Source organism: Danio rerio, chromosome 5 (genome assembly GCF_052040795.2).
Source record: "Danio rerio strain M-AB ecotype USA chromosome 5, GRCz13ab, whole genome shotgun sequence".
Classification (NCBI taxonomy): Eukaryota; Metazoa; Chordata; class Actinopteri; order Cypriniformes; family Danionidae; genus Danio; species Danio rerio.
In genome coordinates, this window is record NC_141025.1 from 7,622,413 (window position 1) to 7,647,395 (window position 24,983).

General features: G+C 41.8%; 1 long non-coding RNA gene and 1 pseudogene across 2 annotated transcripts in view; one reads left to right on the forward strand and one right to left on the reverse strand.

Annotated features, from left to right (window-relative positions):
* The window catches only part of LOC147843826 (uncharacterized), a 57,201-nt gene that overhangs the window by 13,741 nt on the left and 18,477 nt on the right, over positions 1-24,983 (reverse strand). The gene's annotated exons all lie outside the window — the stretch shown is intronic.
* LOC147843827 (E3 ubiquitin-protein ligase TRIM39-like) lies at positions 1,577-24,177 on the forward strand (annotated as a pseudogene). Its single transcript, XR_015490754.1, has 8 exons — positions 1,577-1,765; positions 3,501-3,590; positions 3,972-4,477; positions 4,578-4,673; positions 6,387-6,620; positions 6,703-6,844; positions 23,204-23,230; positions 23,377-24,177. The product of XR_015490754.1 is annotated as an E3 ubiquitin-protein ligase TRIM39-like (transcript).

Below are 24,983 nucleotides of genomic sequence, written 5' to 3' on the forward strand. Positions count from 1 at the left end.
TATAATAGGGCTTAAAAGTCACTAAAATGCAGTATTTACACCTCATAAATAAATAGAACATGAGGTGAAGAACTGTAGAAAGATCCACTTTTTGAGAAAATAGAACCATCTATTTCACCAGGCTAGATATGGACCTGCAGATGTGAAATTGGCACTTGTGTAACATTGGTAAATCCTAATTGTTTTCAAACATTGACAGAGTCATTCATTCATTCATTTTCTTTTCGGCTTAATCTAGGGTCGCCACAGCAGAATTAACTGCCAGCTTATTCAGCATATATTTTATGCAGCAGATGCCCTTCCAGCTGCAACCCATCTCTGGAAAACACCCATACACACTCATTCACATACTGTACACTACAGACAATTTAGCTTACCCACCTGTACCGCATGTCTTTAACCTGTGGGGGAAACTGGAGATCCCGGAAGAAACGCAAGAAAATTAGGGAGAACATGCAAACTCCACACAGAAACACCAACTGACCCAGCCGAGGCCTCGAACCAGCGGCCTTTTTGCTGTGAGGCGACAGCACTACCTACTGCGCGATTGACACTCATTTTTAAGTATATTATTGCACTACTGTAAAATTCAAGCCTAAACAACAAATCTAGAAAGGATTTAGCTATTTTCGTGAAACCTTTGTGTTTTTCATGGCGAGGTTGACTTCTGAATTGCAAGAGCAGGAGCATCAAGAATAGATTTGAAGCTCATGACAGAAGCGGCCAAGAGATTCGCATTCTGATTGGCTGAATGTTGTTCACTCAAATCTAAATAACAAATCAGGCAACACGGCCGGCACAAATACCTCTAGGTCCAAAATAGTGGACAAATAGGATTCGGGGTTGAAAGAATCACGTGTTTCTAAAAGTGAGGGAAACGTGTGTCACCCATTTGCTACGACTCTGCCTGCTACAGTTACATATGTGTCTGCAGCCTGCTACGGACCCGTCACGGTAATACGCGCCTGCTACGGAACTTGCTACAGTTAACTTATATGCACCTGCTACAGACCTTTTCATGGTTAACTTGCTACGGTTATGTGTGTCTTTTACAGGGAGTGGGGTGAAGAAGATTTCTATTCTCTTAGTGTAAAGTATTTTCTAAGTGTAAAGCAGTTAATTTTCTCTTCTCAAAATGTATGTAGTGTTTGAAGCAAACATGTCACCCTGTGTTAAAAATACAGTGATATGTCTGTGTAAGATGAGTATGGCTGCACAGGAGCAACACTAGGAGAAGGCTGAGTGACTGATTGTGTAGAATAACTGAATATGTAAAGCACTGATCATATATGTTAAATACTTGTGTGAAGCTATATGTGTCAGAAGTTAGAATGAGTAACATATTATCAAGTTATTATCCTATCATGACAATGTATGTAAACACTTAGTTCCTTTGCATAAGTTGCATCTATACTTTGCTGACATAGACCTGTAACATCTCTGTTGACATGAGCTGGTGGGCTGAGAGCCAAGAATAGCAGGACCCCTTAGACTAGAAACCTATTCAAAAATGGTCAAGAGTTAAAAAGAGACACCTAGGGGTGTGTATAAAGATAAAGAAACACACAGAAACTTTAGAAGGAGCAGGAGAGACTTTGGAAAGAGAGAACCAGAGATAGGAAGTGTCCAGGAGAGACTTCAGAATGCTCTGGGGTCTGCTCTACTCTTTCTCGGCTTTATTATGGAGAACAAAGTCTATTTTCTGATATTCAAAACCTCCGGTCTGATCGTTTCTAATTGATAAGAAGTCGAATTTACGACAGGGGTGAGTGAGTGTTGAGGAATCTGACAGAGTAACGTTAACTACATAGTTGAAAACGGGTGAGGGAGAGGCTGGGGGTTCGTGGTGTGACTGTAGCAGGGCGGCGGCGATCTGAGAAGTTTCTGTACTAAAGTTGACGACCAAAGATGAAGATCGGGGTGCGTGGGGTGTTGGGATTACGCGAGTTTTTCGGGAGAAATAACCAAAGGGGTGGCGGGAGATCGGTGTGAAATACGGGTAACTTATGTCAGCCAGGAAAACCTGGAAACATCAAGGAATTTTAATATTGTGATTTCAGGCCATGAAAATTATGTACGTACTAAAACCTTTGTTGCCTCAGTTGGCATGTCTGTGTGGAGTTTGCATGTTCTCCCCGTGTTGGTGTGGGTTTCCTCCGGGTGCTCTGGTAATTGACTGTAGTGCATGCATGTGAAAGCGTGTAACTTACATGGATGTTAAGTGTTGGGTTGCAGCTGGAAGGGCATCTGCTGCCTAAAACCTATGCTGGATAAGTTAACAGTTCTGTGACAACCCCTTGATTATTAAAGGGACAAAGCCGAAAAGAAAATGATTGAATGAAATAGTTGAGCCTCATTATGCCCAGCTGTAAAGTTATTTATCATGTTGTAAAATGTAAAAAAAGATTGTTATTTATACCACACATTCTCAGTTAGACCCTCCTTCAATCTGAAAGAAATCAGCTATGTGACCATTGATTAAGTTTAAATCTCATTTTGAACTAAAAAAGTATTTTTTTACTGTTCATATAATTTCTCATAGGCTACTGTCTAATCTGTTTTTGTGAAACAATATTCATACATATAATTTAAAGCACCGTTTTCTTAGCTTTGAATGAGTTTAGCATTAAAGTTATTGTATACCCAACAAAGAAAGTTTAATCAGGGTTGACAGAGTTGGGACATGCAGTTGCACCAATCCCCTATCACAAAATTAATTTAAAAGCTTGTCATTTTACCAATGCACAATTATTATTTTTTTCACATTTTCAATGCAATTTATTTGAAAGAATGAATTCTTAATTAATTAATTCATTTATTTTAAAAAAGTTCAATTAAGTAGTTTAGTAAAGGTTCAGTCTAGATTTTCAGTAACAATATTTTTGTCAGTTTTTTAGGCCTGCTTGTTCTGTTAATAATCTTCATTTATATTAACACAGAATTTAGTATGTTGATAAGATAAATAAATAAAATCTAACCTGATGCTGTATAACTTTTTATTATTACATTTTAAAGATTGTTTCAACTTTCCCTGTGGATGTTCCAACCATCCCTGCTTGGGGTTAGTTGCAAAGTTTGACTTTATCTGTCTGTTTAAATTTAAATCTGTTTTATTTGTAAGTTTAAATTTTGCAAATAAATGTACACATATTATAGCATTGTGGGTGGGTGTCAGATAGATGTTTATTGTATTAAAATGTTGGGTTTCCACAAAAAACTCAAAAACACAAAAAGTGTTGCAACTGTCCCCACTCTCCCCTGTTATTTGACTTGTAGTTTACTACACCAAAGCAGAAAACTCACATTTTACGTTACATTAAAGATTAAGGATTGTATAGAGTTGTGTATATTTTAAAATGAAGCGATGTGTTTAATTTTTTTAAATCTATTGTCCAACACTGTTTTCACAAGCTGATTTTGTATAATATTATAGCACAATTCTAAATTATTGGGCGAAAGAAGAAATAAGATTTTTAATGTATGTCTTGTTTTTCTCTCAGTGTGTGTTTGAATTGAGAAACATACAGCAATGGAAGAATCAACAAAAGAAAAACCAGCTAGGAGGAGATCGAGCCTAGAGGATCCTCCAGGTAAGTCAATAATCCATAAATCCTTTTAATGTTATTTTATCTGATATTATCAATGATGTGAGCAGCCACATTTGAACACTTCAGCTCAGTCCTGTTTAGCTTGTAACCAGAAGTCCATAGTAAAAAGATACAATAAATAAAGCAAAAGGTATTTTCTTAATTATGTAATATTGCTACAATGTTTAAGTTATTAATAATTTTATGGGTTGTATTAAGTTATGTTTTAAGATAATATTTTAAGATTAAACCTCATATTGGTTTTCCTCAATGTATATTTCTATATTTTTAATTATTATTATTATTTAAATAATATTACTTGTAGCCAGCTACTCCTCAACACTGCTTGTCGTGTATGGTTTATCAGCATCATTTCTCTTCCAGATCTGTTCCTTTTCAGTGGTCCACTTTCTGAGGAGCTTCAGTGCTCATTATGTCTGGAGGTGTTCACTGATCCAGTCAGCACTCCATGTGAACACAACTTCTGTCCATACTGTAAAGAAACATTCACACAAAGACCTGATCTCAAGATAAACACCACACTCAGAGAGATCTCAGAGCACTATAAAGAGAAGAGTCCTGAGGAAAAGGCTGAAGTTGTGTGTGACGTCTGTGAGGACAGAAAGCTGAAAGCCCTGAAGTTGTGTCTGGTATGTCAGAGCTCTTACTGTCAAACTCACCTGGAGCCTCATTTGAGAGTGGCAGGTTTAAAGAAACACAAACTGATGGATCCTGTGAGGAATCTGGAGGACTATATATGTCAGAAACACGACAGACCTCTGGAGCTCTTCTGTAGAGATGATCAGACGTGTGTGTGTTCATTCTGCACACTGACAGAGCACAAATACCACAAAACTGTCCCAATAGAAGAGGAGAGTAAAGCAAAAAAGGTAGATGATGATTTTTGGACAAGAAATTGTACGTTTCCCAAGAGTTTCCAGAAGACTGTAAATCTCTGTTATTATGAAAGTGTCTGTTCTCTGTCTGTAGACTGAACTGATGAAGACACAGAAAGACGTGCAGCAGAGGATCCAGGACAGAATCAAGAAGATTCAAGAGGTCAAACACTCAGCACGAGTCAGAAAAGTGAGTTCGGTTAAACTAAAATATTTATTATGGGTCATTTCCAAGATAATATACCTGTACAGTTCAACAGCAGTGAAACTTTATGAAAGAATTATGTTTTAATTTATTCAATGATTAATTTATTTAAAACATTAATTCACCAGCTAAATACTGTTACTACTTAAAGGAATATTTCACTGAAAAATTTAAATGTACTCACTATTTACTCTTCCTGGAGTGCTTCCAATAGCTTATGACTATCCTTTTCTGCAGAGCACAAAATAAGTTATTTTGAATAATGTTAGAAACCTGAAACCACTGATTGTCATAGTAGGAAAAACAAATACTATGAGAGTCAATGGCTACAGGTTTCCAACATTTTTCAAAATAACTTATTTTGTGTTCAAAAGACAAATGAAACAGGTTTATGACAAGTGAAGAGTAAATGATGTCAGAATTTTTCAGTTGAACAATTCCTTTAGTTTTACTTGTTTATTGAATTGTTGTCTAAAATACACCCCTTGCAGCCATCATGTGCTCTTTATCTACACTTCTGCTGAGCTCACATTAAAGCCTAGTTCACACTACAGGATTTTAAACATCGGCAGATCGCTGTGCCGTTCACACTGCATGACTTGACTTTGTGTCTTTTAATCACTGTGGTGTTCACACTACGCAACACTCCGTGAATGATCCACAAGAGGGGGGTCACACACTACATGATCTGACAACAACTCATTCCCCATCAGCTCATTCAAGCTACCAAACCACAGCCAATGACATTTTGAGGGAGGAGTCGTCAGTGCTTGTGTGCTGACATGACTGACAGCGTTTCAAGCTTTCAAGGAAGCATTTAAAACATAGTCAAATTAGCTGATACATCAGCGGATCAATCACTTATCTGCATGGTTCGAGTGGATAGATACATTTACATTTAGTCATTTAGCAGACGCTTTTATCCAGAGCGACTTACAAATGAGGACAAGGAAGCAATTTACACAACTATAAGAGCAACAATGAACAATGAAGTGCTATAGGCAAGTTTCAGGTCTGTACAGTCTAAGAAGGAAAGTATTAGTACTTAGAGAAATTAGTACACAGAGAAATACACAGAGTTTTTAATTTTTGTCATTTTATAACTCTTTGAAATAAAACTAACTTATCTATAACACCCTGCCGTTTTTTAACTATCAGTGTATTTCTTTCTGACATTGTTATTTTTTTATTACAAAACAGTAAAGAACTGAGCATTTCTACCTTTAATTACCATATGGGTCAAAATGACTGCATGCATGTCTGATACTTTTCGCGCTGACTTTAAATGTGTGTGCATATTTTTAATAGCACAGCGAGCCTGGTTGATGTGTTGTTCATTAGTTCACACATAAAGACTGGCGAGCACCGTGCATTCGCAGATTTCTTCCAGATCACAGCCCGATCCGTCAGCAAGCTCGTTAACTTCTAAATCGGGCTTAAATTAGGCTTAAAATCCTGTAGTGTAAACTAGGCTTAAGGAAAGCTCTGCGCAGACTTCCACTTGACACAAAAAGTGAAATTTCATCACAAAAGTGTGAACCCAGACAAAGACTGCAGGAGTGAGTCAGCCATTTACTGTTCCACTACAATCAATGCAAATGCTGCAGGAAGACATTTAATATACTGTAAATAACAGTAACACTGATTCTTGTCTCAGCAAACTTCACTAATAATGTTCTGTCTGACCTGTTTGAGCAGATAAAGTCAAAGAAGGAGAAAGCAGCTCGTGTGAAGCTCTTCACTAATCTGATCCGCTCCATTGAGAGATGTCAGACTGAACTGCTGGAGATGATGGAGGAGCAGCAGAAAGCAGCAGAGAAACAGGAGGAAGAGCTAATTGTAGAGCTGGAGCAGGAGATCACTGAGCTGAAGATGAGAAACACTGAGCTGGAGCAGCTCCCACACACTGAAGATCACCTCCACCTCCTACAGGTCAGTCAACATCTCTCTGAGCAATGACACACCAGAACACTCCCCATGCTGAAGGCTTTCTCCTCTCTCTCTCCTGCTGTAGATTTACTCATCCCTGCAGTGCAGACCTGCAGACACCAGGAACTGACCTGAGATCAGTCCGAAGCCTCGGGAGAATCTGGAGACTGTGAGGAGAGCTTTAGATCAACTGAAGAACACTTTAAATGAGAAACTCAGTCAAATTGGTATGTCGATATTAAATATTTTAGTTGATTTTATAAGAGGATTAATCAAGAAATTGATTGATTCAGTTACAAATTAGCACATTATACAATTTAAGACATGCCTCTGGAAAAAAACTACATTTTGGGAATCTGTCTCTTATGGAAAATATATGTGATTTTTACCCTTACAGTCTTTTCAGAGATTATTAATAATGTATTTTTAAGTTCATGGATATTGTGGGCTCAAGAGATTAAAGTATTTCCTTTTATGCAGTAAAAAACTATGGTTTTATTTAGGGATGCTCAAAATAATCGATTAACCGTTAACTGAAAGGTTGCGCTTGTAACCGATTAATTTTAGCAGTTAGTTAGTTAGTTTTGTTGAGGGGCATCTTTTGAATGGTTTACTAATGCCTAGTTCACACTAAAGGATTTTAAGCCAGATTTGAGCCTGATTTGGAAGTTAACGAGCTCGCCGACAGATCGGGCTGTGATCGGGAAGAAATCTGTGGGCGCTCGCCGCTCTTTATGTGTGAACTACTGAACAACGCATCAACGAGGCTCGCTGACGCGTCACCGACACCTCGCAGACGGAAATCCAACATTCAGCATGCTAAATATTCCAGAGCAGTCGGCCGACTCAACCCCACGTGTGGTCAGATGTAGTGACGAGCTACAGCTAATGAGAGAGCATATCGGCATGAGCCGCGTGCCTGTGTGTTCAGGAGCTCAGCAGAAACATCTGTGATTGGTCAGAATGGGCATCGATGCACTGGCTTCATTCTGCGTTAACACAGGCATGAGAGTAGGCTATATTAACAGTGGATCTAGAATTCTGTAACTATTAGAATTACCATACTGCTCATTCTGACCGTTCTCATATAAAACGCCATACTGTCACAACATATTTACATTCAAAGCTATTATTGAGATATTTAAATTAAGCTTTGAATGTTTGGCATCATATTTAATGACACCATTACCCTAAAAATATAATCTTCTTTTGGTAATACAGCCTATAAATATGTAGTTGGCTTTCATTTTCACTCTCAAACAGGAGCTATTTCACGGCACAGAATATGCTGTTTTTAAAGATATCTGAAGTAAATTGATGTTTTTGCCATCAGAAAGTTTTGTTTATGTTAGCAGGAAGTTGCTAGGCAAGAAAATGCACACATATTTAAAGTCACGGTGAAAAGTATCACACATGCATGCAGTCATTTTAACCAATATGGTAATTTAAGGCAGAAATGCTCAGTTCTTTACTGTTTTGTAATAAAAAAAATAACAATGTCAGAAAGAAAAACACTGATAGTTAGAAAGCGGCAGGGTGTTATAAATATGTTAGTTTTATTTCAAAGAGTTATAAAATTACAAAAATTAAAAACTCTGTGTATCTATCCACTCGAACCTGCAGATGAGTGATTAATCCGCTGATAAATCAGCTGATTTGATGATGTTTTTAAATGCTTTCTCTAAAGCTTGAAACGCTGTCAGTGATGTCATCAGCACACAAGCAGCCAATAGTGTTCAGCTTTTTCTGACGACTCCTCCCTCAAAATGTCATTGGCTGTGGTTTGGTAGCTTGAATGAGCTGATGGGGAATGAGTTGTTGTCAGATCATGTAGTGTGTGACCCCCCTCTTGTGGATCGTTCACGGAGTGTTGCGTAGTGTGAACACCACAGAGATTAAAAGACACAAAGTCAGGTCATGTAGTGTGAACGGCACAGCGATCTGCTGATGTTTAAAATCCTGTAGTGTGAACTAGGCTTAAAAGGCGCAATTGTTTTGCACGCAGCTCATCCCAGAACAGCAGTTTGTGTTTTCAGGACAACTACAGAGAACTTTTAAAGATGTAGGAGAGACTAGTGCTCGGTGTTTCAAGTTATCCAGAGCTGTATGAATTTGCAAATCTTAAATATCACAATATTAATAAATATTACAATTGTAACATCTTAAGACAGCAACACTCTTGCACAATCAATACCCAGCTGATTCAGTCGTTTATAGTGACATGAAAAAAAATGGCCATGCCTTTTTTCCTTGTCAAAAGGAGCGAGGTGCACCTCACGTTTTTGGAATGGAAAATCACGTTTGCTTTGATCAGACATATTTGTTAACTCGCGGGACGATAAAAAAATGGAAGAAGAATATTGCTGTTTGATACAGACGAGTTCATGCCAAACCAGCGCTGATGTTGATCGCCTCCTGGATCTGTGTCATCACAACAAATAGGCTTTAGCTTTCATTTTACAGCTTATAAAGCATGTATGCACAATAATGGAATATTATATTTAAACAACAAAACGTTCGAGGTTACTAAAGTAACCCTTCGTTCCCCGAGGAGGGGAACGGAAGCACTATAAGTGGATTTGATTGTTAAAATCCACCTATAGGGGAGGTTCGGTTCAGAAGCTACTCGTCTGAAAGAGTATTGAACGGGCCAATTAAGAATGAATTGGCAGCGCAAGCCTGCGCAGGTGAGCGGCATAAGCAATCAACTGAGTATATAAGCTCACCTGGCGCCAGCAGACGCTATCCTTTTTAAGCTGAAGAGACTTTTAACAGCTAAGGGACAGTCATTATGGCGACGGAGTATAGTGCTTCCGTTCCCCTCCTCGGGGAACGAAGGGTTACTTTAGTAACCTCGAACGTTCCCCTTCGGGGGGAACTCCAGCACTATAAGTGGATTTGATTGTTAAAATCCACGTATGGGAGCCCATTGAAAGCGCCATAATGACTGCACCTTACCAACACCCCCGATGAGGAGATAGTCAAGCAAGCGTGACGCACCCACATCATGGGGGGCGCGGTCCTCCAACGTGTCCCTGGCCCTAATTTATCCTACTTCAACAGAAGTTTTACGGATTTATATATATTTTTTGGGAAGTCGTGAGCATCTAGATAATTCTAGGAAAATACGGCAGTACGTTGGGAAGCGTGCAATCCCGATAGGGAGGACGCTGCGGAGGCCATCCGTTACCCAAGGGGGGATAGATGGCAGAATTTACATATGGACTAGCCCTAAAAAGGGGGAGTACGCATAGCAAAAGAGTGGTTAGCGAGGAGGGAAGACACGGGTCCGCCCAGGGGGGGGGGGACTTAACCGTGGCGGAATAAGCATATGGGATCGCCTAGTGGGGATCACGCATAGCAGGCACCTTTACCCAAAACGCGGGCTGACCAGCGGGCAGACCAACAACGTAGTGGGCCAGCAAGTGACTCCTCTGCTGAGTCAGTGCTGGGGGCCACGGAGGAATCTGCAGGGCTCACCTGACGGGGAACTTTACTGACAGATAAAAAGGCGCACATATCTCTGTGTTAGGGAAAATGGCGCAGCAAGCGTGTTTCAACACCCTACCGAATTGTTTCCTCAATCACCAAGGGTTACCTAATACCCTTGAGGAAACCGGCTCCACTCGCAGATTGTAAAACCTTGCAAATGTGTTGGGTGTCACCCAGCCCGCAGCTCTACAGATGTCTGATAGAGGGGCGCCGCGTGCGCGCGCTCGAGAGGATGCGAAGCTCCGAGTGGAGTGCGCACGCGCTCTCGGGGGACGCGGCTCATCTCGGCTCTGATAGTGAAAGAAAGGCATCCACAATCTAGTGGGAACTTATTTCGGTACGGCACTTCCCTGCTGCCGACCGCTATAACAGACGAAGAGCTGCTCAGATGATCTAAACTCTGAGTGCGGTCCGGATAATACGCAAAACGCGAACTGGACAATAAAGAAGGGCTGGGTCTGCTTCCTCCGAGGGCAGCGCTTGCAGGCTCACTACCTCGTATCTACCACACTCCAAGGGCTGAGGGCGCGGCGACACAGCGCAGTAACAGAGACTCGGTGTGCGCGCGCGTGCCATGCGCGTCTGGGGACTCGATCGTGATCAGCCAGTGCTGAAGTGGTCTCATATAGAATAATCCGAGCGGCATGAAGCGGCTGCGGATGCCATATGCCCCAGGAGCCTCTGAAATAGTTTCAGTGGGACCACTATTTTACTGTCGAGCTCTCTCAGACAGTACAGCATCAGCTGAGCGCGCTCTCCGGAGAGGCGCGCTGCCATGGTGACCGAGTCCAACTCCAGCCCGAGAGAAGAGATCCTCTGCACGGGGGCGAGTTTGCTCTTTTCTCGGTTGACCTGAAACCCCCACAGGTGGAAGTGCCAGAGCACTTTGTCTCTGTGCATAATCAATTGCTCCGAGAGAGGGCAAATCAGCCAGTCGTAAAGAAATCGAGTATGCAGATGCCCGCGAGCCGAAGGGGCGCTGAGGCACCCTCCGCGGGCTTGGTGAGGACCCGCGGAGACAGAGAGAGCCCGAAGGGGAGGGCTTTGTATTGCCAAGCTCGACCTTCAAACGCAAACCGCAGAAACTGTCGGTGGCGAGGAAGAGTGGAGACATGGAAATACGCGTCCATCAGGTCTAATGCTGCAGACCAACCCAGAGGACGAACGCACCGGAGGATGCGCTTCTGCGTGAGCATTCTGAACGGCAGCTTGTGCAGGCAGCGGTTCAAAACGCGCAGATCTAGGATTGGCCGTGACCCACCGCTCTTTTTGGGCACGATGAAGTGTGGGCTGTAAAACCCGCTCTCCATCTCGGCTGGAGGGAGCGGCTCGATTGCATCCTTCGCCAGGAGGACAGCAATCTCCTCTCGCAAGACAGGGGCGGACAGGGGGCTGACCCTGGTGAATACACACCCGCGACTTGGGGGGCCGTTTCGCGAACTGAATCGCATAGCCGAGTCTGATTGTGCGTATGAGCCACCGCGAAGAGCTGGCCCGCGCTAACCAGGCAGGCAGAGCTCCCGCTAATGGACTCATCGCTACAATCGCTGACGTACCAGCAGTGGGGCAGCGCGGAGTGGGTGTGCTGATCCGGGAAGCTCGCGGGTCCCACGGAAAAGCTGGAGGTGAGATATTTGCTCACTCCCAACCCGAGCTCCGGAGGGGAGGCTCGAGGGGTGGGAGAAAGGAGACCGTCCTCCCAGCGCTCGTGAGCCACTGGCGAAACGCACCGAATCTGCAAGCTAGAAAGCATAGCGTCCCAGACTGGCAGATTTCGGGCTGTCACATCTGGGGAAGTGAAAAGTGCCCTTTCATAATGTTTTCATGGCAGTAAAAAGTGCCGTTGGAAATGGGGCCCCGCCCTCCAGCGGGGAAAGAGCAAGTTCCCTCTTCTCCAGATGGCCTGTCCCAGGGGCGCTTCGCGGTCCGTTGCCAGACTTAGCGGCGTTCTGGGCAGGGGGGCTGCCTGCTTCCGAGGTGCCCGACACGCTCGCTTCGCCGGAAAAGCGGAAAAGCTTCGCCGAAAGCGGACTTTGTCGACTTTGCGCATATCAGCCAGGGGTGGAGCTCCTGGACCACTAATGTGGACATCGTCCTCCCCAACGCACACGCAGCGGACTTAGTAGTCCGAAGAGCTAAGTCAGCGGCGGTGCGAAGCTCGTAAGCCTGGGTTGGACCCACCCTCGTGCAGCTCGGCCAGCGCCTGCGCTTGGTAGCGCTGGTAGGTGGCTATCGCATGCAAGGCGGAAGCAGCCTGGCCCGCAGCTATGTAAGCTCTAGCTCCGAGGGAGGTAGATAACTTACAGGCTTTGGATGGGAGACGAGGCGGACCCCGCCAAGAAGAGGCGCCGCGCGGATTTACCGCCATCGCGCACTCAACCTGAGGAATCGCCACATACCCCCTGGCTGTTTCACCGTCAAGAGTGGTTAGGGTGGAGGGACACGCAGCACGAGCAGAAAAAAGTGCTTTACAAGACCGCGTGAGCCTACTGTGCACCTCCGGGAAGAAGGGAACGCCCCTCTAGTCGGTCCGGCCGCGGAGCTGGGGGATAAACCATCTCCAACCCACGGCCGAAGCAGCCCGGGAAAGCACGGCTAACATGTCCGTTTCAGGATCCGTAGTGACAACGCTCCCCAGCCCGAAGGGGGCGAGCGGGTCTGGATCATCAACGGACAATGAAAGCCCACCCTCCGATGCCGCGGTGGACATCTGGTCTCCGGTGTCATCGGGCGTAAGGGCTACCATCTGTTAGACAGATCGCTTCCCCCGCCCGAAGCTTGGATAGAGCGCTTAGAGGAGCAGGAGGTCCGCGGGCCCGTGGGCGACGGATTATCTCTCGCTGAAACCCTCAGATCTGCCCGAGTGCCCGCTGCAGAGCAGGGGACAACTGGGGTGGTTCGCCCTTTTGCAAAGGCTAACCGCGATCTTGCGCAACAGTCATGGCATCGCAATGACGACATGAACTGCCCGCGAGCAGCGCATTAACATGCTGGACCCCCAGACATGTAACGCAGTGCCCGCGCCCATCATCCGAGGACAGGAAACCACCGCATCCAGAAACGCACAGTCGGAGCGCCGTTCTGAAAAGGACGTGCTGCACGACTGTGTTGCTCTTTCTGTGAAGTTTGCAACTTTATACGCACCGCTCTGGAGGACCGGACCCAAAGAACGCCAGGCAAGGGAGAAACCCAGCTCGACCGTCTGCCGCTGCGTGTACACACTCTGGACCGGGAGAATGCTCTCGTTCGCTCAGAACCGCTGGTCACAGCAGGAGGAACCCTCATCGACTCGATCAGAAAGTCTCTGAAGCGAAAAGGATAGCGTCTGCTGGCGCCAGGTGAGCTTATATACTCAGTTGATTGCTTATGCCGCTCACCTGCGCAGGCTTGCGCTGCCAATTCATTCTTAATTGGCCCGTTCAATACTCTTTCAGACGAGTAGCTTCTGAACCGAACCTCCCCTATAGGTGGATTTTAACAATCAAATCCACTTACAGTGCTGGAGTTCCCCCCGAAGGGGAACTGTTTACACTGTCATTGTCTTTTCATCACGCAGCGCGCGCACTTGAACCTCCAGAGAGAGAGGAAATATCAAGACATAATCTTTAAAATATTGATTTCTATTAAAAATGTAAAAAGGTTTTGTGATATATTAATAACAACAGTGGGGCATTAAATAAATGCATATTTTCCATTGAGCGAGCGATTTGAGGAAGTCAGCTATTTTTATTTGACGGAGAAAAAAAACATTCCATATGATTGGAAAAAAACAGCCTATGCCCGTTCTTAAAAAGGATCAGTCAGTGTTTTTGTTTTATTCTCTAGATGAATTATCTAAGTGAAAAAAATAGGGCAGGCCTATTTATTTTATTCATTTTATTTATTTATTTATTTATTTTATTTTATTTTATTTATGCCGTTGGAAACACTGCAGGTGCGTGAAGATGCTCTGTTGTTATGTTCTGTTATAAATATGTTTGCATGTTAAAATAAATCAGTATTTTAAAAGGCAATATTTAATATGTCAGAAACAAAATAGACATGTTAATTTGTTTAAAAAGATTTAATAATAATTTAATTGTAATCTGACCAGTTAACCGTTTATAACCGATTAACGAGCAGCAGTTGTCGGTTAGCAAAATTAACCGAAATGAGCATCCCTAGTTTTATTAAATATAAATTATTAATTTTACTTGATTTTATTTTAAGATTTCAAAGTCCTAAATGCAGATATTCTGCTGTGAGTTATGGGATGTAGAATATACAGGACTTGAACGAGTATAGTAAGTAGATTAAAAGTTTATTTGCAGGCTGGCTGTTTAACAGAAACACATGAAATGAATTGTTGAATTGATGTTGGTTTGACCCGATGAAGAAAACAGATAACCAGGAACACAGGTGGACCAGACACAGAGATGAGGACATGACCATATACGGAACCAGGATAGACCACACTAGGAAAAATATGCAGACACTGGAGATTACAAGTATACAACTATATACATACATACATACATTAGGGGTGGGACGTTATAGACTCTTATTGCGCAATAAAACAATTTCGCCGTAAATCTATTCTCAAAGCTGGGTCAATTCTATGCAAGCTATATGACTTTCACCTTAATATTTGCATTAATATTTGTATTATACATCGCAGATGTATACCTAACCGGTGAGCCGTCTGACAAAAAAGTAATCAAATCAAATTCTGAATCAAATCAGCTGGATGCCCTTCTGGATCTTTCACATACTTCGAAGACACTACTGACTACTCTTACATGGACATCTGTAATGTAAAATATTGGCCTTAATAGTAAATAATATAATTAAGGTGTTTACGTGAAGTGCTTTCATGTAAGAGTTTCCTGTAATTTTGGGTGACTTTAACAGCAGTTCCACAGTTTCACATTCACTCATGAACATTTCACTCATGCCCCCGTGACAAACTGGGGTATTAGACGCAAATAAGGAGTAAGGACTGGTGAGAGTTTTATGGAATTTAATAACGCACGCTAAATGGAAAGAAAAAAAACTTCAGCATTTCGCAGTGTGTGTGTGTGTGTGTGTGTTTGTGTGTGTGTGTGTGTGTGTGTGTGTGTGTGTGTGTGTGTGTGTGTGTGTGTGTGTGTGTGTGTGTGTGTGTGTATTTGTGTGTGTGTGCATGCGGCCCTTTACTGACAGCTGTCTGCGTGGATCTTGTCGGAAAAAGTGGCGAAAAGTTCTACATGACGGTAATAGTTTGATTGTGGTGTTTAATAGCACTAATATCTGCATACTCCATGTCTTAATTCCATTTCTGTTTAGTTCAGTTATTCAGTTAAGCTTTAGTCACATTTCAGTAATCAAAAAAAAATGTATGGCTGTTTGGAGCTTATGTAGGTCTACAGTTCAAAATTCATGCTTAGCTGAATAAACAGTTAGTAAATACAAGTACATCTTTTTGAACATCATTTATTTTCATTATCATAGCAGAACAGTTTCTCAAGCAGTTTGTAATGCATTTTGGAAACACGAGATGAGCCCCAGGACTAATGATGTAATCTGATGTAACGTGTGGGTTAGGTGAGGATTGAACCCTGGTCTCTTGGACTCAAAAGTTGGGACTTCTCCCAGCTGAGCTAACTCCTCAACAGATGGACCCAAGAGCAGAAGATTAATAAGGAAACTTAAAGCTTTTGTTTTAGATATGTACAAAGGACTACACATGTTTGTGTGTTGAGGTTTATGTTATATTAATTGTGAGAACTCTACAAGTATTGTAATAACTGCACTTTTGTCAATTATGTTTGAAATTACTGGAATTATTTATTAATTAAATTAAAGGCAAAAAAAATGTTAGGTCAGTAAGTATAAAAACAAAACGTGTTTGTCTATGGCAAGTCTCCACAAAGATAGGTGTACAACAAATCTGTGTTTGGGGACCACATTTCATCTTAAGAATCAAGTTCCCTTGAAGAAAACTACAGAATAATCTACATGAGGAAAACGGAATAATCCAGATGTAAAACTGCAAAAATTTTCCCATTAGAGTTTTATTTATAGGTCAGGTTTGGGAAAAAGAACACAAAATACAGCCTGTGCTGTATGAAAATCTTTATTTACAGTTAAAGTCAAAGTGATTACCCTTCGAGTGAAATGTTTTACTAGCTTTAAGTTGACTACTTTTAGCTTAGTTTGCTAACTTTTATTTTTACGAGCAAAATTCTAGTATTTAGCTTAAAGTGTAATTAACTAGGTTAGTTTGGACCTTTAGAAAAAAGGAACTTGAACTGATGATGGTAATGTGAGCGTGATTATTAAAGTATTTCTGACATCCCATCTTTTCAGAAACTAACATATGCGAGAGTGAAGTGCGAAAAAAACTAAGGAGAATCCAAAAAAAACTAAAGAGCATATGATTCTTTCAGCAACCTAAAACATGAACAAAATGCCATGTTTAATTATTATCACCATCTTTTGGACTATTATGAACTCAGAATGATGGAATTACTCACTAACAAGAGGTTACATGTGCTGCTGAAGATTACATATAGGTTTATACTGACTGTATTTGTTTTGTATTGTTTATGAACCCAAATAATGCCTAAATGTAAGTTTTGTTTTGTTTTGTTTTTGTAATTGGTAACATAATATTTCTCTAAGTGCTCCAGTTTCCCCCACAAGTTCAAAGACATGTGGTATAGGTGAATTGGGTAGGCTAAATTGTCCGTAGTGTATGTATGTGAATGAGTGTGTATGGAGGTTTCCCAGTGTTGGGTTGCAGCTGGAATGGCATCCAGTGCCTAATACATATGCTGGATAAATTGGCGGTTCATTCCACTGTGGCGACCCTAGATTAATAAGTGAAGTTTATTCATAAACTTTCGAGAGGATCACGTGCTTATGATTTATCACGACTAGTCTCGTATTTGCTAATCACTATCTTCCAATCATTTAGATTTAACATTTCTAAATCTTTTTAATAACAAGACTAGCGTGAACAATCATTTTACCAAAGATTCTTGCCTCTCAAGCCTCCTGCCAGATCCATAACATTTAACAGCTTGTTTGCTGGAATGTTCAGCAGAGCAGCAGCTCCATTCATAAACAATGGTAATTTTGATCGACAAAATGGCCGCCGGGCTTTTGCACCTTTTGCATAGCCTGATTGACACTCCTTTTAGCAAATAGGTGTGAGAAGCGTCACCATCCAATGAGCTCTAAAAACTGGAGATAGAGCCTCCTGACTGTTGTAAAGACCTTATGAACAGGGCGAGACGGAATCTGCGGATGTTTTTTGTAATTTTTGCGGAGAATTTTGTTAAAAATCTGCGGATTTCTGCTGAATTATTTTGGGAGTATTCAGCAGAGTATCATAACTAAAACCTTAATATATTAAATAAAAAGCAATACATTACTGAATAAAAACTGAATAAATTTAGATTTACACATTTACTCAAGTAAATAAACAGAATTAATGATGGGCTAAAAATCTGCGGAAAATCTGCGGAAAAACTGCGAAATTCTGTGCGCAGGTTCCGTGTGGGCCTACTTATGAATCGGGCCAGATATGCTTGTGAATTTAGTTAAAATTCCAACAAAATGTTATTAATGGATTAAAGCAAACCCAATTGCAAACATTCCATTCACAGTTTTACTAAGTGGTGACATCGCTTTTGAAGTCTTATAAAGTTCAGAGATTAATGTTGGCAGTTGATTTAATAAAAAAAAAACACCTGTTACATCCAATAGCCATTTTACTTCTAAAAAGAAATTACCAGTGAATATTACACAGCTATTAAAACCATTCACTTCAAGCACAGAAGTCCAATTGTAATATGCCAGTGACTCATGTGTTGATGTACAAAGTGTCATATGTAAGCTTAAAATGGCAAGTCAGTTGGACGTAAAAACGGCATGAAACAAACTTCCTGCTTGGCTGCTATAGAAAGAGGACATTTAACAAATGGATCTCCAATAGATACTTCCAACATCACCAGACAAGCCACACCCCATATCCTCAGCTCTCCATCTATCTGCCATCCTGTGGCGGGATGAATGCCCACCTCTACCATCCTTACACATTGCAATAACAAAGCTATCAAACCATGCATTAACAAAAGGCGCTTCCATTCACAGTTGCCCACGCCCTTAAGACGCCTTGCATGGATATGAGCTAAAACAATTTATGTCTGCTGTACAGGTACCATGATGTTGTTAAAAATTTCTGATTTTCTCCTTTCTCATTTCTGAGACCATGAATATTAGCTGCAGAATTTGACCCCCATCCAACCCATTACATTCAATATACATTCTAAATACAATCACAGTCTACACAAAGCATATTTTCTCTCACATAGCCCAAACCCTTGATGTCATATTTACACTAGCCTTTTTTAGTTCTTGAGCTACTCTGAACTAACATAAATTTCCAATCCCACAATCACCGCATCATATATAATCTAACTTTGCTGGAAGAAGAAATGCTAGCTTTCTTTTTTCTTTTTTGCAAAGGACACTATATATACAGTTTGATATCCCCTCCCCCGCGCACCCATTCCAACCCCTCTTAGCATTCCTACACCACAGGAGAGCAATACCACCTCAGGGAAGCTCAGCTGATCCTCTCCTGCCGACTTCCACCCACATGCATTTCTAGGAGCCTAACCCATGGATTCCACGCAGGCGTTTCAGCTTTCCCTTCACTTAATCTATTTTGTCATAACCTGCAGTCTGCTACCTGTAACGTCGGGGAGTGACACTGACAACAGAAGGTAGGAACCAAATGCAGGTTTATTCAAAGTCAGGCAAGCGATGGTCAATTCAGGTGCAAACAGATATATGTAGACAATCCAGAATCGTAATCAAACACAGGCAAGGGGTCAGAAGGCAGGCGGCAAACAAGGACAAAAGGATAAACTAGGCTAAGGTCAAAACACGGAGAAACAAGACAAGGAAACGCGTTGTAGTGTTACTTTTACAGTTAACAAGACTCATCAACCTGAAGGGGTGAATGTGTGGCTTAAATAGTGTGTGTTAATCAGTCTCTGAAAGTCCTCAGGTGTGCAAATGTAATCAAGCTAGATGAGTGAGCAGGCGTGAGTGTCTAGGAGAAGTGCATGTATGCATATGTAGTCCAGAAGAAGGCAGATATGTAGTTTTATGAGTGAATGTTTACCAGCGACATCTGGTGATTGTTCGCTGGTGAACATGACACTACCTCTGAACCTAAACTGTTGATTATCTTATTAAAAAATAAATCAACAATAACTTCATGACTGGACCTTTTTTACAGTCTCTCCCTTCAATGTCTCACGTATTAGCCAATACATATACGTCAATACATAATTATTATGTGTTGGCGTCGCTACTCGAAAATTTTCTAACAAACGCCTGATAGTTGACCTTTTGTGCCCTCACAATTCCTCTTTTCCGAGCATTAACAGCACTATCCCATTGGACGAATATTCACCTAACTACCACGACACCGATCAAGCTATCACTCTCATAAAAAATAGCTGGTCATAACGCCTGGCTAGCCAAAGTAGACATTTCCTCTGCCTTTAAAATCATGCCAATCCACATGGCACCTTTTTGGCATACACTGGTGTAATCAATTCTATTTTGCAGCCCGGCTAACTTTCGGATGCAAAAGCAGCCCATAAATATTTGACATGATGTCAGAAGCTTTATGCTGGATTCTGTAAAATAATTACGGAGTCCCATACCTCATTCACCTCCTAGATGATTTTCTTATTATTTCTCCCCGTCATTTCCTCCAGCCAAACACCTAGCAATCACCCAACGGGTTTTCGCTGATCTTAGAATTCCTTTTGCAGAAGAAAAAACTTTTGGACCCAGTACTTTAATCAAATTTCTGGGCATTAATTTAGACTCACATAAATTCCAAGCATCTCTTCCTAAAGAGAAAATCGACAGAATCATTTCTCTAACCCAAATTTTCCTAGAAAAACAGACGTGCACAAAACAATAACTCCCATCTATTTTCAGCCATCTAAATTTCGCAATGCGCATCATTCCACAAGGCCGTCCTTTTATTATTCACCTCTTTCAACTATCCACCACAGTTCATGGTTTAGAAAAAACAATACTTCTTTCTAAACCCAGTCACGATGAACTCTGCTTATGGATCTCTTTCCTCTTTCCTTAAGCAATGGAACGGCTGTTCCTTTTTTTACAGCGACTTGATAGCATCCCCTTATTGACATTAACTTATACATAGACGCTGCCCTTCAATTGGTTACGGTGATTTCTATAAAGGACACTGGTTTGCCTCAACATGGCCACCCCAATTGATTTCCATCCCAAAAGTCTAATGTTCTTCAGTTCTTTTCGATATCTACCCTATTGTTGCAGCAGCCATCCTGTAGGGGGGACGAATGGTCTACATCTAGCATTCTCATTCACTGCGACAACGAAGCTACAGTGCACTGCATTAATAAAGGGAATTCCCACTCCCAATCACTTATGCCATTCCTAAGACGCCTTATTTGGATATCTGCTGAAAAACAATTTATCATGGTTGCTGAACAAGTACCTGGTTGCATAAACCAAATTGGTGACTCTCTCTCTTGTTTCTCGTTTTCAGATATTCGGGTAACTGGCCCCAGAGGCGGACCCTCACCCAATGCCTGTTTCTCCCTATTCAGAAACAGATCAATCCCATAAGGGACACTTTATTCGTATTTTCAACCTATCTTCCCCCACCCGCCCTTTAAAACCCTCCTAACCTACCTAAATCTAAGAAGATCTCAAGAGGCTAACCCTTCAGCCCCGCTTTTTACTGATGACGCTAATCGTCCAGTATCTCGGTTCTGGTTTCAAAAACACCTTAAAGAAGTCCTCTGCCTCCCAGGCTTTCCCACAGAGCCCTTTTTGAGCCACTTATTTAGGATTAGCGCGGCCACTACAACAGCCTCTAATAGGCTCTCCCACCATCAGATCCAGACCCTCGGTCGCTGGTCTTCTAAAGCTTTCAAATCCTACATTCGCCTCAGTAAATACTACCTCAAGGAAGCCCAACAGGCTTTAACCAACCCCCAAGCCCCCCACACCTGGCTCCGACTCCGCAGGTGTCTAACAGAGTCTCGACTCTCGCAAGAGTCATCCAAATCACCCCCCCCCCCACAGAAGTCCATTGTCCTCTCCCTGACACCCTTACATGATTTAACAACTTCCGCAAGTGCCGTTGCGAATCACAACTTCTGCAAGAGTCATCCATAGTTATTTACATATGTTAATGTCTGTATTTGTATGCGTTTGTATTTTTGTGTATGTGTTTGTGTGTGTATAATATTTGTACTTGTTCCCTACTTACAGCCTTTTCAACTTTTCATTCTTATAACCCTACCCTTCAGCCTCTAGTTCCTTTCCTTTCTTCTACACCCTACTTCCAACGCTTCTACACTCTACCTCAACAATCTCTCTCCTTCTGTTTAGCCACCACCCCCAAGCTTTGACCCCCGCAGGGGTCCCTTCGAGCTCCAGCTCTCTCAGGAGTTACCTAGAGTCCTCTCTTCTACACTCTAATTCCAACTATCTCTCTTCTCTTGTTTAGAAACCACCTCCAAGGTCTGACCCCCGCAGGGGTCCCTTTGAGCTTTAACTCCCGCAGGAGTTACCCAGAATCCTCTCTTCTAAAGTTCTACTTACAACTATCTCTCTTCTCCCGTTTAGACACCACCCCCAAGCTCTGACCCCTGCAGGGGTCCCTTCGAGCTCCAACTCCCGCAGGAGTTACCCAAAGTACTCTCTTCTACACTCTAATTACAACTATCTATCTCCTCCCATTTAGACTCTACCCCCAAGGTCTGACCCCCGCAGGGGTCCCTTTGAGCTCCAACTCCTGCAGGAGTTACCCAGAGTTCTCTCTTCAAACTACCCCTCTTCTCCTTTTTAGACACCACCCTCAAAGCTATGACCCCCGCAGGGGTCCTTTTGAGCTCCAACTCCTGCAGGAGTTACACAGAGGCCTCTCTTCTACACTCTACTTCCAACTACCTCTCTTCTCCTTTTTTTGACACCACCCTCAAAGCTCGGACCACCGCAGGGTTCCCTTCAAGCTCCAACTCCCGCAGGAGTTACCTAGAACCCTCTCTTCTACACTGTATTTTAAGTACCTCTCTTCTCCCCTTTTAGAAGGGAGGCCTACCCATCTAACCACATTATGTCCAGCCCCCTTATATAGCTCCAGTCTCTTTACCCTTCATAACCCAACCTATGTAATGCCTCCCGCATGAACCTCTCTTTCCTTCCACATTATATCCAGCAGCCGGATATAGCTCTATTCTCCTTGCTTTTTGGAGGGGTTTTCTTAAATACGAGGCTGCTGTCCTGAGCGATTAATTACTGCATTTTGGGGAGTTCTGAGATCCACCGAGCTCAGGCTCCCCACACGCTCTGCCAACGGGAGGAAGCCCCGGGCTCGAGGATCCCTTGAGCTCAGGGCTAACTCCCGGGACAGCATGCCAAACAAGCTTTTTATAAATCATCAGCTAAGTGTGAACTCTTGAAATGGACTAAGCCTAAAAGAAAATGAATGAATGAACGATTGCAGACATTGCAGTAGGCTATTTCACATTTTCATCTGCAGCCATAATCCAATACTGTTCATAGGTTAGTAACTTGTATTTACACATAAGTATTTATGTATAAAAACCATTCATTAAGTAAGAAGTGCTTCTCATACGATATGAGAACTTCGAGTGTGAATGACTTCGATTGCAACTTTCTGTCGTACACCACACCTACCAAAAGGGTATCCTGTTGCAGTTGAGACACAAGTCTGATAAAGGTGACCTGTACCATACCCTACTGTACTGTACCAGGCATAAGTGTGTTGAGAAATTATGTCATTAAAGCGTAGTCTCTTTAATTGGCCATTAATGTTAAGTGTAGTATAACCTACAAATGCACTTTTTAAAAGTTTGTTTTGTTTTATTTTAAGCACACAGATTAACACACAAAATTACTAATAATAGATATAAATATTGATAAAATTATTATTTTTTTTTAATTCAAGCTTGTTTATAATTTAATATATAAAACAGCTCAATAATGGCCTGATGTTTTGTCTTGTGTGTTTTATTGTCCAGAGCTGAGGTGGGTGCAGCAGTATACAGGTACAGTGTGCTGTCTAAACTACACACATAGTTTACACTCACTGCTTCATTACTGTTGAAGACAAACTGATTAAAACTGAATAAAATATTAATATCATCATCACAAAATCTGTTTTTGTTGTAATTCATGTTCTGTGTTTTCTTAGTGAATGTGACTCTGGATCCTGATACATCTTATTCTAAACTCATCCTGTCTGATGATGGAAAACAAGTGACATGTGGAGACATTAAACAGAAACTGCCAGACAAACCACAGAGAATTGATACATCTCCCTGTGTTCTGGGAAAGGAGGGATTCTTCTCAGGGAGATTTTATTTTGAGGTGCAGGTGAAGGAAAAGACTAAATGGGATTTAGGAGTGGCCAGAAAATCCATAGATAGGAAGGGAAAGATCACACTGACTCCAAGTGATGGATTCTGGACTGTTGGACTGAGGAATGGGAATGAATTTAAAGCCTGTGCTGGTCCCTCTGTCTCTCTGTCTGTGAGAGTGAATCTGCAGCGGGTCGGTGTGTTTGTGGATTATGAGGAAGGTTTGGTCTCCTTTTATGATGTGGAGTCCAGCTCTCATATCTACTCTTTCACTGGTCAGACTTTCACTGATAAACTCTACCCATTTTTTAGCCCATGTTTTAATAATGGAGGTAAAAACTCAAACCCACTGATCATCACACCTGTCAAATACAATAAATGAATTTACACCACTAATGATACTTGATAAAAGCAATGATTTGTATGATTTATGTTTGAAAACTGTTTAACATGTTGATGCTGCAACTCAAAATATGCAAATTCATCATAATGTGTTCAAATTTGTTTTATTTAGCTGCATATTTTAAACAATTAAAACAATTAAAAATTCAGTGTAAGTATATCTGCCAGACAGAGAAAACCATGTAAATATTAAAAGGTGGCATAAACTGTAGAAAAAGCATTTAAATAAAAACACTTTGGCAGAATTGAATAAGTGAGCACTTCTGCACCCTTTTTTATGTCACTTCACTTCTGCCTTTCAACAATGTTGTGTCTTGTCAGTTCTGGTTTACCTCTAAATGTGCAGTAGGTGATTGTCTTCATAAAAGTTTTTTGTTGTGCTGGTTGAAAGTCTCTTCACAGTCCAATAGTACTGATTAAAGTAAATGATCTAAATGTATTTATATGTATTTTTATATTTTGAAAATAATAATATATCTTAAAAATAGCCAGGCCGACAATTTCAATAATTCTGATAAGTAGCTCAAACTGTCTGTCAGCAAATGCTGTTTGCGCGTGCACACGTGCTGCTTTCACCCGCACACCAGAGAGAGAAAGTGACAGCGGTAAAAACAAATGCTGAATCAAATCCTTTTAAAATCCTGAATGAGTATTTTGGGTAGCAATATCCTCACAGCAAGAAGGTCGCTGGTTCGAGCCCCGGCTGGGTCAGTTGGCATTTCTTTGAGAAGTTTGCATGTTCTTCCCGTGTTCACGTGGGTTTCCTCCGCGTGCTCCGGTTTTCCCCATAGCTCAAAGACATGTGGTACAGGTGAATTGAATAAAATTAAAAAATTTGGGCGTAGTGTGTGTGAATGCAAGAGTGTATGTGTGTTTCCCAGTGCTGGATTGTGGCTGTAAGGGCATACGCTGCGTAAAACACATGCTGGATAAGTTGACGGTTCATTCCACTGTGGCTACCCCTGGCTATTAAAGGGACTAAGCGGACAAGAAAATAAATGAATGAATAAATATTGGAGTTACTTTAGCACGCTGGAGG